Source organism: Halyomorpha halys, unplaced genomic scaffold, assembly GCF_000696795.3.
Source record: "Halyomorpha halys isolate HHAL.00 unplaced genomic scaffold, Hhal_1.1 Scaffold15.1, whole genome shotgun sequence".
In the NCBI taxonomy this organism is placed as follows: domain Eukaryota; kingdom Metazoa; phylum Arthropoda; class Insecta; order Hemiptera; family Pentatomidae; genus Halyomorpha; species Halyomorpha halys.
In genome coordinates, this window is record NW_027108914.1 from 1,386,316 (window position 1) to 1,406,271 (window position 19,956).

General features: G+C 26.7%; 1 protein-coding gene across 9 annotated transcripts in view; it reads right to left on the reverse strand.

The window, feature by feature from the left end:
• LOC106679912 (homeotic protein antennapedia) overlaps nucleotides 1-19,956 on the reverse strand; it is a 419,490-nt gene that overhangs the window by 33,495 nt on the left and 366,039 nt on the right. Inside the window, exon 2 of one of the 9 annotated variants that reach the window (XM_067047195.1) lies at nucleotides 3,497-3,569. The exons of the other annotated variants lie outside the window; for them this stretch is intronic. The gene's annotated coding sequence lies outside the window, so the exon portion shown is untranslated. The remainder of the gene's footprint in view (nucleotides 1-3,496; nucleotides 3,570-19,956) is intronic. 9 annotated transcript variants of the gene reach the window in all.

Here is a 19,956-nt window from a genome sequence, read left to right on the forward strand (position 1 = left end):
TCAACTGTCAAAATTCACAGCAGGTGAGTGAAAAGTTCAAGTCAACAGTTGGGAAAATTAAAGTATTTTAATATAGTATGATTATCCCGCCAAAATAATAAAAATATTAAAAATCTTAAAATTTATGATTTTTTGCAACAAAGTCCCAGCCGAATGATGAAATGGAAGTGGGAATGAGAGAATACGTTCTGTATATCTATAATTGTGTATACATTATAATAAATTATAACATTGTTTATTTTCTTTAAATTCTCCCTTTTTTACGTTTAATAAATTTTTCCTATTTGTTTATATTAATTTAGTAATAATATTAAAGTGTTTTTGTTTTTTTTTTACAAATTAAAATACAGACGTACATCTGTTAATGTTTTTATTTAGAAGAGTCCAAATTAATAATTTTTTTTTTTTAAATCTATTTATTGATAGTTACAACTGCACATAAATACATCAAGTAAATTTGAGGAAATCATTATGGTATGGTACAAGCATGTAGAGAAACTACCTAATGGTTGCACTCTAAAAACATTTTTACAATATAAGGTCTCGAGGCCATCTTCTTTTCAGACGCCTCGGAGGATTGTCAGGAATAAAAGAGGAAGCTAGATTAGAAACTAATGGGTTTGAGTGGTTAGGGAGCTTGTAATGGAAGGATTGATATCTGGTTCGGGCTAGATCGGTTACAAATGGAACATTAAGGTCTTTGTGGATGATTTTATTTATGACAAAGAAGGGAGCATTGAGGATTTTACGAAGGATTTTGGATTGTAAGGATTGGATACGAGAGGAATTAAAATTAATAATCAATTACAAATATATTTATTTAGTTTTTTTTATTCATGTATTTATTAAAATTTCAATCTGCATGTAAAATAAGATTAGTAAATGAGATAACTTATAAATTAGAACACTTATATCTTTTGATTGGGAATAAAATCTAGAATGAGAGGTATCATCTAGCACTCCAATCACTATTTTAGTTTAGAAGGCTATCTTCATTTCAGACACATCGGATCAGGGATAGCTTGGGATCAAAGGGTAAGAATTTATCGATTTGTATGAGTTAGAATTTTGCAATTAAATGTATATCTATTGCGGTTCAAATCTACAGTAAATGTATTATTAAGGTATTATGGATAAGTTTATTTGTGTCTTTATTTCGAAAGATTTTGGGATTGCAAGGGTTAAATGTGGGACCCAAAATCTCAATTCCGTATATCCAAATACAATTTGGTCAATTAAGATTAATTCAAACTTTAATCCCTGTCCTTGAAGAAACATAAATACCTTTTTATTTTTATTTTTTTATTATGCTGTTTTTTTACTTGATTATTACGAGGTAAAGGAATGTGACCCTCTACGTCATAATACCGAGATGGTTAGTTAGGAATGTGGCGTAAGTAGGAAATGCCTACTGGTCAAGAAACGCTGATTAGGAAACGACATGAATTGCTAAAACAGGCCTGAATCTGGCGCCATGAGGGCGGTGTAAGTCCTCAGGTTTAATCAGGTCGGGAGCAAAAACCAAGATTTAAGATCTTCAGGTACAAGTCCTTAATCTTCAGATGATATAATTTGTCATAGTTTGGTCTGTTCTTCAATCTTAGATGGGATCTTTTTTGGTAAAAACTACAGTATAATTTCGTGGGTAAACTTTACTAGCTGTGCCACGCGGTTTCACATGCATTAAATTTGTATTGTACATGATGATGATGAGTAGTATATATTCAAGTGAATCCCTTAATTAAACAACATTCCAAATTCATGGAAAAAAATAAAAGGTCCAATCACTAAATAAAAAAAAACTGATCTATGTTTCTAGTACGATGGCTCCTTTAACTTCAAAATACTATTTTGAGTGAATTTCACTCCTCTGCTGTTAAAAAATAATTACAATAAAAAATCATTCAGGTAGTACTAGGGCTCTCCAATTATAAATATGCTCTGAACAGTCATTAATGTATCAGTTGTAAAAAGAGTTTGTTTATAATGTTTTATTTTTATTTTTAATTACATACATGTTACAAGATAATGAATAATATTTATTCTTGTTTAGTTTTAATTAGATCTTGGAGGTTTATAATTTTTCTCTTACTATATAATGTAATAATTACTATAATAAAGTTTTTTTAAATTTTTAATAACAACATAAATATAATTTTTCGATGCAGTGATGATTATCAATACTTTATGATTAGAAAAGATGAGTAACTCATAAAATTAAATTTTATTACAATTTATAATCTTTCATCATTTTGTTTATGATATATGTAATTGACTTTATTAATAAAAGTAGGATTCTAGAAAACTAATCTATTTCTCATGATTTCCAGTGTGAGAAAAATTTAATGATGGACGGTATTATTGTGCCTTTTTTAATTAATGCACCTCATTTTTGCGTGATTTATTCTATAATACAGAAAAAAACATAACATTTATGTATGTATGTTCAATTAATTTTACTACTCATTGCTCAAATTGTATAATTGTAATTTACATTGCTGCAGTTCAGATTGTTTTTTTTCAATATAGTGTTAGCAGGAAAAAATTGTTTATTATGATTAAATTACTTAAAAATTAAAATTATAATATTCATAATTGGAATATTGTTAAACATTAATAAGAGCATGGCTATGACCCTAAAACTGCGGTTAAAATCTGGATGATTTTATACAGATAACTTTTTTTCATTTGTTCTTTATTCGTAAAATGCATTATTGAATATGAATTATTGATTTAAAACCTTATACATAAAATAAAATATTACACAGTGATCACTAAATACTTTTGTATATAATAGAGATACATATAAAAAAGATTGTAGTATTTTATTAAGATAATCGGAGTCAACTGATTTAGGTTAAAAAATTCTAAACTACACCTAATTGAACAATTACATCTTAATATTAAACCATCCGTTGCTAAATCAATATGAATTCTGGATTCATTATTTTTCTTTAATCGATGCGTCAGTCGGAAGATTCGAAAATATAGAAGGTTTAACACTACCCAATATCGCAATAAAAAAATGTTCGTAAAAGGACTTGGAGCAGGAAGAGAGAAAGTAGGTAGAAGAGAAATTCTTACCTAAGAGGCCATAAACAATCGGGTCGACAATAGCCAAAGGTTCCGACCTGTCAAAATATTATGGCGTCACAGGTTCCTCAGTACAACACCTCAGTTGTAACAGTGTACTAGTGCAAGTCAGTGGATAGCATCTTAACACGAAAATGGGTAAGTACGCTTAGTTCGTAAGCTTAGTTTTGTGCGTTCCGATTAGTATGCGATTATATTACCAAAAGTTGTAATACCTATGCCTATATAATAGTTTCTGTTGAATAATACTTAAAAATTATTTTCTATGATATTTATATGTAAATAAATGTCTACAGATTAGGTAAGGTTAGAAGGGAGGGGATGTAGGGTTACTAAACCAATAAACATCCTATTTTATCTTCGTTATCAGACCATTACATGAGATAATGAAATGACTGAATACCTGGATTCTATACAGCTAATCTTTTAAAATGTCATAGGAGCATTCTTTATGCCTTGGTAAGTATTTCCAGTGCCTGTAATTTAAAAAACAATCATTTTGTGTAATCTATAAATCATAAAAACACTTCACTTCTTCTACAATTTATAAATTCTCTAATATTACTTACTGAATATTGATTAGGTGATTGAAATATGAGAATTAAAATTTATTTTAAATCCAAAAAAAGTGTTACTCTAATTTTGATAAATTTTTTGAAGTAACTTTTAATTGATAGTCGATAAAAATTTAAAAAAAACTACAATGCCATAAAGCTGTAAGGCAAGCACAAACTCAAAATTAAAATTAGTCAATTGATGATACGAAAATTTGCAACAAAACTGAAACCTGTCATTTATAAATTATTTGTTTATTAATTTATGCCTAGATTTTTTTTTTCAACCGCATATAGCAAGAGTATGTGATTAGTATGAAGTGTCTGATTGACCCATAACTGATTACACAAATAAATAACAAAAATTAAATTTCAAAAATAATTAAAATTAAAAACAAATTGGTGTATGCAATGATTTTGGTTAAATACATTTTTAATCCAAGAATCGATTATTTTAGTTATAAGTTTATTATTATATAATAATTATAATACTCAATTATAATTAAAAATAATCATAAATTATTATTTTTTTCCTTACATAATTTTTCTACAAACGTTTTTAATTTTATTTCATTAACCCTTAATTTTATTCTTATGAGCCTCTATTTACAATTCTAGGTATCACAAAAAAATATTTTTTTTTTTTATATATATTTGATTACATATTTCTCTATATTTTATTTTGTTTTTGTTTTTACTCCATTTAGGTGAACTGAAAATTTTATACCGTTTTTTTTTTTTTAATTTTTCAGTTCTTTGTTTGTTTTTGTTTAGTGGCGCAAAACATCACTGGTCATCGATGCCATTCATACCCCATTCAATTCTTCTTACATTTGTTTAATTTAATTTTCAATTTTATTTATTTAATTGTGTTATTGTTTATTTATTTATTCCTTCTGTCTGTCCGATGCTACACCTGTGTCAGTAAACCCTTTGATTTTAAAAACTTAAACACCAATTTCAATATTTTATCATCATCTTTGAGGGTTTTTGAAATATTAGGGTTTAATCCTAAGCTATTAGGTGTGATGTGAAAATGGCCCTTCTTGGAAAATATGGCTAATGGTCAAATTGTTGTTGCATATATCAGGGGTGGTTACGATATTTATTTTTTTTTTAATTCTTCCTACACACAAGACTGAAACAAGAAACTGCTCGTAGATTCCGATTGCTACAACACTTACTTGACAAACGCTCTAAACTTCCCATTCACTACAAAATATTAATATACACTACGATAATCAGACCAATTTGGACAAAAGGAATTGAGCTCTGGGGCTCTACCAAACCATCAAATTCCTCCCACATCCAATCCTTACAAAATCCTACGTAAAATCCTTGATGCTCCTTATTACGTTACAAATAAACCGTTCGTTGCAGATTTTGCCCAAAACAGATATGCGTCTTTTCATTCAAAACTCCTTACCCATCCTAATCCATTAATTCTTAATCTCTCATCCTTAACAATCCCTGATAATCTTCCGAGACGTCTGAAATTGGCGTCTGATGGCCACGGGACCTCCTAATTTAAATTAATGTTTGAAGTACCACCAATGGGTGGTTCCTTCCCAAGATTTTCAAGTGTATATGAAACATACAACATATTTACTTATTGTACAGTTGTAAACCTCATTAAATAAATAAAAAAATAATTCTTCGTACAATCGCCTTCATACGGCCTACCTTCCAATATTAATAATTCTTGTAAAATCTACTCCACTATCCAGATCGTTGTCCTGTTATTATTATTATTTTTTTTTTTTTTTTGCACTCAATAGTTCGTTGAAAGATTAAATTAAGTTATGTCTTTAAGAACATTTGGTGGATCATCATACTTAATCGAAGTATGTAATCCAGTAAGTTAAATTAAAACCGCGATGAACATACTCATTATTTTTATTTATTATTTATTAGGAAACAGGAGTCAGAAACTACTACTGACATTGACTGAAAAGCTTTAAATAAAAGCAAATTACAAGTAACTCCCTAAAGAGACGACATGAACAGGTAATTGTTTGGAGTGCTTTGGGCTAGGGAAGGGAGACGGGAATAATACATCATAATTTCTGCGGCGCGGCGATGTGAGTGCGCTGAATAAACGCGCTATAAATTCGTCAGTCGTCGGGCGAAACCACCCCCCACATTGTTTTCACTACTCTCTCCCTCCCATACTTTTATTTACAGCGACAAAATATTTCCAGCAACCGAGGCTTTTATTTTTAAAGTCTAGCTTGTCTTTGTTTGCAACCGGAGGTTACTTTTTTCCCCTCCACTTATTAAAGCTTTCTGTCGTAGTTAATTTTCATGCTCTGTACTGTTTCAATTGTCTTTTGTTTCGGGTTTTAAATAGAACGTTTACACGATCCAGGGAATAATTATTAGAATTGAAGAATAGAAGTAAAACAATGAAAAATGTGATGAATAGCATGATACTTTGTGGGGCTGTAACGAGCGACTAATTAGAAATCCCTTATTTTTTAACTATTGTTATTAAAGTTATTTTTAAAGCAACTACATTAGAGACTAAATAATATATGAAATATTTGGTAGCTAGTATTTACGTAAATATCAACAAGGTTGTAACTAAATAAAAAAAAAAGTTTTAACACAATTACAGAGAGAAATGCTGTATTTAGCCATTTTAATAATACATTAGGTTGCTACAATACACAACATACCAATCAATCCATGACTGGCCATATATACAATACATATATTTACATGATATAACATCGATTTGTTTCCCCTACCTTTTCCTTTTACAGCCAATATTCGTCTACACACTAAATACAAATTTTTTTTTTTTAATTTACCAATTTCATTCTATTTGACAGTTTTATTCCATTTAATTGTCAATTTTATTCTCCCTATTTCGCTCTCAGACCTTCCAGTGATCCTCTACCCACCTTAGATCCGTTAAAAAAATTAAACAAATTTATCATTAGACAGCAATGTAAAGTCAAACCAAAGACATAATAGTCATGATAATAGATCAGTTTATAATAAGAAACAAATACATTTCAAAAAATAAATTTATAGAAAAAATAAAAGTTTGTTAAAAGAAATAATTTAATGAATAAATAAGTTTAGGGAATACACAAGTTAAAATACAAAGATAAAGCCTTTCCACTATTTATATGTCACTTACAGAGTCAAACTATTACAAAACTTTTACAATGTAAATAGAGTCGATTCAATTTAAATTCATTGTCAATGTTCAATATATTTTGGATTTTTTGTAGGTCGCAAGATACAGATTCGGACTTTCTTTAAAGATTTGACATTGTAGGAGAATATGATACAAACCATTATTGAAATAGCTTTTACATGATGGACAGGATTCGTTTGCCTTGAAAGTGGCGGTTTTGCTCCCATGGTGTAGTGAAGTGCTCCGGATTTCCTACTCGGAGTTGGTTAATACACCTTAATTTCTACATTTAAAAATATCAAACTGTTTAAAGTAACTGTTGGCTTATTATATTTAAAGAATGATTTCACTATTGAATAGGAATAAGTCGTTTTTAAAATGTTAGTTGTGAATTTACTAAATAGATTCTAAGCCTAATTTAGACAGGTGACGGAGTGTTTAAGTAAAATAAAAACTTTTTTACTAATAATGTTTCACGAGTTTATAATTTATATGGTATGAACTTATTTATATGATGACAACTCCAAAAATGACGAAAATACAAAACATAAAAATAAAAATGTTTGGAAATACCCAATAAAAAGGCTTAAACATTAATAAATTGTTTTCAGTATTATAAAAAAAAATTGACCTTAATGTGGTTCAACATTGCTTTGAGTAATATTATAAAATGAAAAGTTATTTGACTGGTTTTGCCCGAAAATGACAATTGGTTATAGTGTGTTTCAGAGCCTTATTATTTTTTTTAAACGATAATTTTTTTATAACGACTAATTGCCACACAATGTCATCACCCAGATAAAGTAATTTATTAATGTTTAATTGCAATAATAGATTTTTAAAATTTCCTAGTCCACATTTATTGGATTATTACTACTACATTTATTACTAATTGGTTATGATGAGGTTCTGATATAATGACAAAATATGACGCGTCCTAGGTTATAAAGATATCCAGTGTATTTTTTATAGCGAAGAGCATATTAAAATAGATCACTAAGCTATCAGTATAAATGATTGCTGTTAGTATTCACAGCTAAAATTACCAGTTGCAAAAAAATATATTATAATTATATTAAACCATAATTAATATTTTACTTTGGCAGATTGACAGAAAGCAATCTTTTTTAAAAAATGTTTAATATATGTCCTCGTTCTTAATTGTAAGAAGTACTTAATTTCATTTTTATGATTTTAATTAATATTGAGTCATATATTAAAAGGAAAAAAAATTGGTTTATAAAAATATTAATAATAATAATTAAATAAAATCGCATATTTCAGAAAATAAAAAAAACAAACTAGAATTTATCCTTGAAACCCTCATAATAACTTTAAGTTGAGACTATTTTAAATTTTTAAAAAATACAGTAAGAAAAAATAATAAATTAAAAATTTTACGATTATCATACGAATACGACGTGATGATTTTTGGCTTACGGGTAGACGAGGGAAACGTAAAAAAAAAAAAAAGGAAGCAGAGCGAACATGAGTAAAAACAAGGAAATAATTAAATTGTTAGCGCTGGTTGAATCTTAAAATTTCTTGTCTCTATGTAAATAAGAATTAAAATTCATGCCGACAGGGGGTCGGAGAAGGGGCACCCCTTGTAAAAGTGTATTTTTCACATAAAAAAACTCCTTCTGCCCTCCAAAGCAGCTATGAATAATGCCGAGCATCTACATAAATATTCAGTTGTTACCAATTAATTTAATTCTCCCAGGGAAAGGGTTCTTGGACCGCCCCGAAGAAATCCAAGAGGGTGTATTGTCTGCAGCAGACAATATGGTCCCTCCCTCCTGTAAAAGGGTTGCAATGAATAATAATACATTAGTAAGGAGTTGGGGGCGGTGTTTGAATTTTAATCCGGCTCCCTCTCCCTCAAGGCTTTTAATTCTGGTCGGGCTCTTATGATTATGGGGATATTAATTGGGGTGACGTATGGCACAGCTATCTCTCGGCCCATTAACTAAAACGGCCTCCATTAAGAAAAGTCGTACATTAAGTCTCGCATTCGGAAGAAATTTGGAACTCTCTCATGAAGTCCTGAAACACGTAGGATTGACAAATTACTCCATAATAAATAACTGACAACTGTATGACTATGACTCATTAAGAAAGTCACATCATTCTATGAATAAAAATAAATGCATAAAATTAAAATAAAAAAAATCTCTCAGGTTTATAATTCAGTATTTTTCTATCCCTAATACAACACTATCCATAACCGTTAACCACTACAATTAGTTTAGAAGACTAATAAAGGCTTCATAGCTTTTCTCTTATATATTTATTTTCTTTATATTTATTCTTTTATATTCAATTTGGTCAAAAAGATGTCAGTACTATGTTAAAAATAAACTATATTTTTTAAATAACTATACTCATAATTATTTAATAGATAAATTACAATTGTTTTTCCACTGAGTATTATTCCTCAAATGAAAATCGAGCAGCATTCATTTAATTTTAATTACTTGTTTTTAATACTTATTTTGTTTTATTCATACTAATTATATTTGAAGTATTTATCTAAAGAAGGAACACATATTCTTGAATACTTTCAATGAACAATTTCCTTGTATTAAAATATGCTTGAAAAACAGTTTGGAGAAGACCCAATACCACTAAACATAAATTTAGTACGGTACTGAAAAATTGTTTGTATTATTTTTTAGTGTTATGGAAACACAAAAAAATACTTTTTTTTTTCGTTTTTAAAAAGTCTTAATTTATTTTTATTGCCATTTTTTTTTTTCAAAATTAACTTGACTTAGATTCTCCATACTACATTCTGAAAATCTAATAAAAAAAAAAATATAAAAGAAAACATAATTTAATTTGAATATAAAATTAGATGAATGCTAGTCTTTCCATTAAGTTTATTTACAAGAACCCTAAACTTTTAATTACTAAATTTTTAAAATTCTTAATGCTTTCATTTGTATTTTTTTAATTGATATTGGAGTGAAACATGAGATAAGGCTAAGTCCGAATGGGTTTTAGTAAGTAATTGTATACATTAAGTTTCTGTCTGAGCGATAATTTAGAACGTCTGTGTAGTATAGAATATAATTGTCTCAGTCGGAAATTTAGCGTTTTGCGTTTTGTCTTGACGTGTGGGCCCCATGTCAACCTTCTGTCATAGGTAAGTCCTAAATTTTACTTGAATAGTTTATTAACAAATGACAGTCATTTATATAATGTTAAAATTACCATTTTTAAAACTTAAAATCTTGTATGTATTACAAATATAAAAATAGATAATGTCAAAAGATCACTCAATCATTCAATAAATTCGTTTCAAATCCTTTTAAGAAAAGCTATCATCAGAGAATATTTGAGATAAATTTATACGAATACTGAGGAAGATGAAAGGAAGACAGCATTAGTTTGATTTAGTAGTTGGCAGATCTTTGATAGCTTTAGAACGATTTACAGCGGCGCCTCTAGCGGCCTTTCCGTCAACTGCTAGCGCCGTGCAGCTCTAGTGTAGGCAATACCGCTCACCAGCCAAGCTTGGCCGATTGCCAACTGCAAGGCTATTTTTCTTTTGTATACTGAATTATTTCATCATACAGAGATAAACAATTATGAAGAAAATAATGCTATGGCAAATAAATTTATAAAACATCTATTATCTATATATATTTTTTTATTAATATGATGGATAATTGCGGCTCAAGATTTATGGTTTAAGTGAAATAACTTTAAAAATATATATATAACAATATCTGCCTACCATTTTCTGTATTAAAACAATTTTTCAAATAAAAAAAAAAAGTTAATTTTATAAATGTACATATATAATGTTCTTAAATAAAGCTCATGCATATACTTGATACCCAATACTTAAGTAATAATTGGAATTAAATCAACAATTTGACTAACTTTATGTTTAGAAATAATCAGGCTTTGACAAGGGAAACATAGTCACTAAAAAGGATTTTATGAGATATGCAAACAATTTGAACAACGTTATACAAAATAAATATATACAAATAAACATATACAAAATTGAGATATATGAACACAAATTTCTGTCAATGGATTTACTGTTTATTCCAAACCTTTGATCTGATTGCTTCCTGAATGAAAGAAAATTTAGTATTTTAACATAGTGGTTTGCCCATGTTCAATCATATCAGTATTTTGATTGTCGAAGAACAAAAAATATAATGTAATATTGACAGTACGTTTGTGCATATTAAATCATTTTACAATGTTTAATTTCTAATCATTAGTTATGTCTTGTTACTGTTTATGAAATTATTGCTTTAATTTAAATTTAGAAATAATAATGTTGATTGGAAATCATTAACAAAATAATATTATAATGTTCTATTAATATTAATTATTTATTTTGATAAATAAACACGAACACGTATGTTCATAAGAGGACGTTTACAAATTATTGCCATGTAATTAAAAAATAAGTAAAATAAACATAAATATATTTGCAATATTTTTTTATTTAATTGTTCTTGTTTTTGAATTAAATCTTGATTATTTTTTTTGTTTTCTAAATACAAACCTCTGTGTTATATATGAAGACAAAAAAGTTTGTTTTAATTAATTTGTAATTTATATAACAGCAATTGTTGAAAAATTATTTAAAATATATGTACATACTTATATAAACAACTTTATATTTTGAGCTAAGATTGTTTAACTGCAACTAAACACCAAACAATACAATAATATTTCGATTAATGCCAATTTAAGTATATAAGCCTTTAAAAAAAATACAATGATGGATAGAGTTTTTAAGGGCAAAGTTCTATTTTTTAGAATCATTTATCAAATATAAATTTATTGTTTTTGTACTTTAATAAAAATATGTTGAGGTGAATGATTCTTTTTAATATAAATGTTTTTTAAATCTGTGTTCTACTGGAAATTAGTTTTTTCACAAAAGTGTTTCAAATTAATGAATGATAAATCGATTGTTGTAATATTTTCCTTCAAATATATAAAATATTATACTTATATTTTTTTTTTTCAAAATTTTAGAAACCATTATTAGATGTTAATTATTCACTAACTGATATCTGTCTATTGCATTTGAACACATTTTAAAGTATTCCAAAGATAATGTAATAACATTATTATCGTGGCTAAAAACTTATTATATTTAATTATCTGTATAAACTTATTTCCGATTTTAAAGCAATAAAATATTTTAAACTATTTAACACGATAAAATTAAACTTAGTTAACAGTGTAGACCTACCCTATAAAGAAAGTAACATACAGCGCCATCTCTGGGTAACATTGTGAACTTCATCTAGAGTAATCATTTGATATTCAAAACATATCTTTTTAAAGTCTCTTAAAATCTCATCCATATAATCATTAGGGCATTTAATATGTATTTTATTGTACAGAAATTTAGTGGAATATAATAAAATCTCAACACCTAGCTTTTGATAGGAGAGAAAATCCCATTATCAAGAAATTAAAGAATAAGGATATCATTTTAGTAATAAAAATACTGATAAGATTAATACAAAGTTAAATTTAGTTGTATATATCATTGGTTATTTAAGAATTATTTAGTTATAACATGTAACCATTTCAATAGTTGTAATAGTTTTAAATAACACAAATAATAATATCTATTGCATCAAATAATTTTATTTTAAAATTCAACCTGTTATAATACTGAGTTATTACATCTTTAATCTTTTCATCCTATATACCATAATTTAACTCGAGAATTTAAAAAAACTTAAGCATTATAATGTTTAAAATTTAAAATGAGATGAATATTTTCTCCAATAATTTTCGATATGCATCATAAATTATATTTACTAAAAAAATTGGTAACTACTTTGCGCTTAACGGAATCTCATTTTTTTGATAACATTTTATTTTGATTGACTACATGTGGTATTAATTATAATTTAACAATTAAAAAAAATAAAGAAATATTCTATATGTATATATATTATTATTTTGTTCGAGATTGCTAGTTTTATTAATAATGATAAACATTGTCCAAATAGTCTGAACTTTCTTTATTAAAAAAACATATTAAATGTCCAACATTTCAGCTGATCGAGTCATCATCAAGGACACTATTAATTTTAGTATTATAACCTCAAATTGATTTAATAAAACTTGCTGGCTATTTTGACCAAGGCAATTAGCACAATTAAAATAAATCTATTTTTCACTATAGAATTTATTAATAATTTATAACCTTCACAATTTTTGTATTTTATAATCAATTTGTTTCAATAATAAAGGTTGAGAATATTTGGATAATTTTTATCATTATTAATAAAGTTAATATTGTTTAAAACAATTTTTTTTATCTGTAATTCAGTCTTCCAATTCTTTCAAAATTTATTTTTATTGCTAGTTCCTTAAAAATTTAGTTTTTCCATCTACTTCACATTACACGTGAAAAAAAAGTTAATTTTTTTTTACATTTGTAGGTGGATATTTAATTTAGAGGGTAATATTTAATAAATATAATTAATGTATAAGTTTATAAAATCAGGATTAAGTATCAATTATTTCTTTTTTTCCATTTTATTGAAATGTCAACTTAGCTGTTTTGTCCTTTTCGTTAGAATATGTATATACACATTCCCAAATACCGCGATTTCTGTACTACGATATCTAATAAAAAAATATATTGCTTAGAAATCAAACAGAAATAAAAAATAATGCAGTTTTGAGGTTTATTTATATTAATTGTTCCATTCCTTTATTGTTTTACTGGGTAATATAAAATAATTAGTGCTTGAAAAACTGATGATAAACTTAACTATTAATATTTGAATTGAAATCTGAAATGTTATGTGACTTTACAACATAATGAAGATGGTTCTTATTTTATTATTTTTCATTATCTGATTTAACTTCCTGACGCAATAGTTCTTAATGTGATTGCCACCATTACAAGACAAAGGTGAAATTTAAAAATAATAAGTATAAATTGAAAATTAATGTATAAAATTAAATTATTTGAAAGAATTGCAAAAACTTAATAGTTTTTTTTTTTTTACATTGGCAATATTTTGTTTACTTCTATGGCTCATAATTTGATTTATATGATAATAAAACTGTATATATTATAGCATATACGTAAAAGCGGTGCCTTTAATTTTGTTTAAAATTTTAGTTTGCTGCCAGGGAACAATTTGAGAAATTAATGGACCTCTATACGTTAGGTATTTTATATTGATATAAACTTATGGGTATTAGTAAAAAATAAATAAAATAGTGCTCTTTATCTTTTATGCATTATCTTTATAAACTAAATTATTTATTTTAGTTTTTTTTTCCTCTCATTTAAATTAATGAACTATTTATTATTTTTCATTTTGGATAACCGATTTCCATTATATAATAAAAAACATTACATATCTACATTCTCTAAAATTCTAGATAAAATCATTGGATTCAACGATATAGCTTCTCTGAGACCGTTGGATTGTGAAGGCATTATAAAGTAAAAATGTCAAAAATATCAAAATCCTAGAAAACATACCGAAAATATATTAAAATTTCTACTGGAATAACATTACAAACCATTTTGAGGAGAACGTATTGTTATAACGTGTTATAGAAGATTTTATTATATCGGTAAAAAATTGAAATTTTTTTTTCTTTTTTATTAAATCCATTAATACTGCTCTGATTTTCTTTTGGCAATGCAATATATTACTTAGTATCAAAATAATTTATTAACTAGCTTAATTTTCGGTCCTGAACATCATTTCTTTCTCTTATTGCTTTATTTTCATAGAAAGTTTAAAGAACCTTTTGGGAAAGAGTGTACTAAAACTTCGTTATTAACTAAAACAAAATAATAAACAAGAGGTACATAGATATATAAGTGCTTTACAGAAATTTCATCATTTCGCAACAGGAATTAATCAGCTGAGGCGAGAGACTATAAAAAGGGGGAGGGGGCGGCTTTTTCAACTGCCGGACCGACAAGATAAAGGACGTTCCCGCCGAGTCGCCAGATATTGGCGGGAATATAGAGAGGAATGGCGCCCATAAATCAGGAGTGAAAACAGTTTTCATAACGACCCGATTAATTGGCCCTGGGCAATATCCTAGCGCCCCAATGTCCCGCTTTTTATTTGTTCAAATATTTGCCCGGTCCCCGGGACGGCTCTCTTACCGCTGCCCAATTTATCGCCCTTTAATTAAAAAATACTCGGGACAAATACTCGGTCGGGGTTGGCAGGGGCATTATTTATAAAATCAATACTGCTCAACTCAGTCGTCTATCAAATCTCGGATGTGTTGTGTGAGTTACGTCTTGGCGATTATGGTCCATATTACGTTGTACCTGAGGTTTAGGCAATCAAGTCATATTTTTTTCCAATTTTGGGGGTAGATTAAGTATAAAAGTAGACTTTTAATATTTAGTGAGGTTTCGCTATCTATTTACTACCCTATATGATCTTTGAATTGTCGTACAATCTTATCTGTAGTTAATAATATTATAAATATTGCTGTATAAAAAATAAGATAAATAAAAGATGATGGATCAAAGGCCTCTTTTCCAAGAAATTATTATTAACTAAAGTAAGAAGTTAATTTTAAAAAACACTGTAAAGTACTGTTCTCTATCAGGCCACACCTAACCACTTATTTATTTCTTTGGTTTTTTTTAAGATTTACTTATTTTTTAATAACTAGAGATTTTCTGGAAGTCTTTTTTTTTTTTATTAGATGTAAGTAAAAAGAAAAGTGTTCAGTCACCTCTAGGCTAAATATATATCTTAAATGAGTATCGATATATTGCGGTGTATAACTTAATATTGTTTTGTATAAATAATTACAGTTCCAAAATATCCTTATTTAATCACAAAAAATACATTGGTTTCACCTTTTGAAAAATATTAAGTGGTTATGTCCAACCAAAATAATTATATTATCTAACAGAAATAATATTTACTTTACTTATTTGCATGAATGCTGTAGTATTCCAAATATTTTTGTTACTTTTTTTTTTAATACTCTTGACGATTTTTGCCTAAAATCAAGTAATATTTTTTTTTCCTATTTTGGGGGTACATCAAGTATAAAAGTAGAATTCTATTTACTACCCTATAAACGATCTTTGAATTGTCATACAATCTTATCTGTAGTCAATAATATTATACATATTACTGTATAAAAAATAAGATAAATAAAAGGGGATGGATCAAAGGCCTCTTTTCCAAGAAATTATTATTAACTAAAGTAAGAATTTTTAAAAAATACTGTAAAGTACTGTTCTCTATCAGGCCACACCTAACCACCTATTTATTTCTTGAGATTTTTTAAAGATTTACTTATTTTTTAATAACTACAGATTTGGAAGTCTTTTTTTTAATCAGATGTGAGTAAAAAAAAAAAGTGTTTAGTCACCTCTAGGCTAAATATATATCTTAAACGTGTATCGATATATTGCGGCGTATATCTACTATTGTTTTGTATAAATAACCACAGTTCCAAAATATCCATATGAAATCACAAAAAATACATTTGTTTCAACTTTTGAAAAATACTTAGGGGTTCTGTCCAACCAAAATAATTATATTATCTAACAGAAATAATATTAACTTTACTTATTTTCATGAATGCTGTAGTATTCCAAATATTATTGTTTTTAGTAATCTTGACGATTTATGAACGGAGTGTTTTTCAAAAGGAAATTGTCGTTTCATTACATACTTCAATGTATTAAGGTATCAATTATTTCTTTAAGAGTTCTATTTTAGGTTTAGAATTTTTTAAAAATAACAGACTTACCAATTAAGCATTAAATATTCATCAAATAATTCTAATAAAAATATAATTTAATTTTTGTAAATTTAAACTCGATTGTTAGTTCAATTAGGGCATTGTAAGTTTTATTTGTGTTAGTAAGAATTATTTTTGTATAGTCAGCATATATAAAATAAATATAAATTATAAACAAATAATTAATTATAGAAATAAAATTAGACTCAAAAGAATAAAAGAAAAAATGATAAATCTCTTCTTTATATTTTAAAAATATCCATAAAAAAGTAATGACATGGCCTTTTTCAAAATATAAGCTATAAAATATGTTGATGATAAAAATATAAGCATTGTTTCATTCATCAATACGTTTTTTGTTTTGTTTTTTATTAAAAGAATTGATATTCATATCTAATTATTTTTTTAATTTAGAAAAAAATTGTAATAATACTGAATAATACAGGATAAATTAGTTATAATATTTTAAAATGATAAATTTATTTCAGAAATAATTCAAAATTATTGAATCTTTTTTTAATAGTTTGATTCAATTTCATTTAAATTACAAAAATAATAATTAAAAAGTTAAAAATACGAATTAAAAATATTAATGTTGCTCAGTTTATATAAAATAACCCCCTGGTTTCGTTATTGCTAACCAGTGCCTGGAGTTAGTTGGAGAGACTGCCGCTAGATGGGGACAGCGCGGTAGGCGGTCCCAGACGAGACGATCAGCCAATCAATCAGAAGGTAATGGTTGCTCTAAATCAGAATGGCCGCTCGTCACCCACCCTCAGCGCTATTTACTGCCCTTCTTTAATAGTAACTCCTCTCTTATTTACAGTTTGTTTACAGATTGTCCTCTATGGCCCACATTCCTCTAACTGTTTGCTTACTATTATCCTTTCAGACAGTTTGTTTTATTATCTGTTTGTTTTAATGTTATTTTGTCTATAATTACATTTCAAAACTATTAATATGGTTTAGTAATTGAAATCATAAAAAAATATAATTTCCTGTGGGTCATACTTATATTTTACCGAGCAAAAAAATTAATTTTTTGAAATTTTAATTTAAAATAAAATAAAATAGCTATTTACACATTTAATAAATTATTATATTTAAGGTACATATTTAATAATATTCGGTACATAGTTATCTCATCTACTCTAGGATGTTCATTAAGAGATCAAGAAATAATATAAAACACAATAGATTAGATTAATATTTTTTATGAACACTCAACTTCCGAAAACAATAAGTATGTAAAAAAAATTATAAATATATCAGATAATAATTATTTGTTTCGATTGACTAGCAAATTCCCAACAAAATGTTAATCACTACGGTACTAGTATATTATATTATATATTGGTACTAGAATATTAATAATTAATAACCAGGCTAGCCGAAACTGGCTATTTTATATAAATTAATAAAGAAGGTTGATTCTATAATAGTTTATGAAAACAACTAGTCTCAAACAGGAATGAAAAATATATTTTAAGTTAATTATTACTTATTATTAACAGCGTTCAGGGCAATATATTTCTTTATAAACTAAGCAAATACTAAACAAAGAAGTTTCGTTACAAAATAGATTTATATGTTTTAATCAATTTCATAAATTTTCCATTTATAACTTAATCCCATACATAAACAAAAATCTGGGTAAAATTTGTTAATTAAATGAATTTCTGTCCTTACTTTTATTTTATGAAGTGATTGTTAGTGTCTAATACATAATTTTGTTTTCTAAAAAAAAAAAATTATACCGTTGGAGATATACATATGAATGATTTTCGGTATATTTTATAAATTTACTTGGTATGAGATCTCATCATTGTACAAAAAAACCTAGAGTATGTTTATAATTTTGAGAATTTGGTTGATTCCTAATTGTTTCATATAGCTAAGCAAATTAGTAATTATCAATGACTATTCCAGTAAAAAAAAAATTAATGTAAAAAGAAAATACTAAAATACCTGAATTATTTAATATGTCCTTTTCACAGAACAACTATAATATGTAGGTAACATAATAGAAAATAACAATATGATAATATGGACTAATTAATTAGTTAAAATAAATTATTATAAAGGGTCTTACTGCATATATTATTTTTGTTTTTAAATTTTACAGATTTTCATCAACATATTATTAAAAATAGGTAAAATAAAACAAATATACGATTGGTTAATTAATTTAGATAATAATACAATTGTAAGTAGTATTTAGTAATCATCTTCTCTCTACTAACTATTATTAGAACACCTAATAATGATGTGTAATTTAATTTTAGAATAGATTGGTCACTATGAAATTTATATCTTATATAAATATTTAAAACACTTAGGCATATTTGTTTTCATTATTGTGAAAATTTAATTTTTAAATTATTAATAAACTAATAATTAGTAATGTTTATTTAATTCAGTGGGGAAGATTGTCATTGGGTGCTGGGTGCTTCTCTGAATGATGGTTGTTATCTCTTTGTTTTATAGATCTGGTGAAGACCTGAAACTCAGGTCGAAACGTTGGCACGAATAAATAATTTTTTGTTTATTTGTGTATTTACATTTTTTACTGACCGCACCCCCCCGACCATCTTCTCCACTTAATCTACGGTCAACTATCTGCACCTCTTTATTTAATACATTACTTAATTTATAACGTAAATATTAACTATCTATTAGCTTCTTTGCTTAATCCTATTTGTTTAATTTTAATTAATTTCTCAATTCAATTCTCTCCTAGGTATATAAATCTATATGTATATATATCTTCACTACCAGAAGGTCCAGTAAAAAATTTTAACCTGAAAATTTGATTATATGTTATCAAATGGCGACATTAATTTCTTTTATTATAATCTTCATCTTAATATCTCTTATTATATAGACCATCTAGACACCTATATCTGATCACTGGAAGATGAAAGTAGAACAGTGAACCAGATATCATGATTTGGATTAGAAATAAATCGGAGAAATAAGCAGCTCAAGCCTCAAAGACGGATGACCTCATTCGTTGAATTATTGACTATCGGCGGCGCCCAACTTTTATCTCTGCTTATAATCGCCATATCATTTCATTTCGGCATTCGGACTATATCCTGAAGTATATATCAAATACCGTTTTAAACAAGTTTAGTAAATTATCTTTATATTCCTCACATTAAGAAGATTTTATAGTTGGACTGGAATTGAAATCTATTAATAAAGTTAAAAATTAAAACCTTTTTCTAAGCCGTGTGGTTGTATCCCGAAGCAATCTAATAATTATTGTTCATTTTAATATTTATAAAATAAAAACTTCAATAAACAAAAAATGTCGGGGAATCTTAATATATAAATTATGTACGTATTTTTATTTTATAATTTAATAGATCGCAACGCAGATTGTTAGAAATATATATA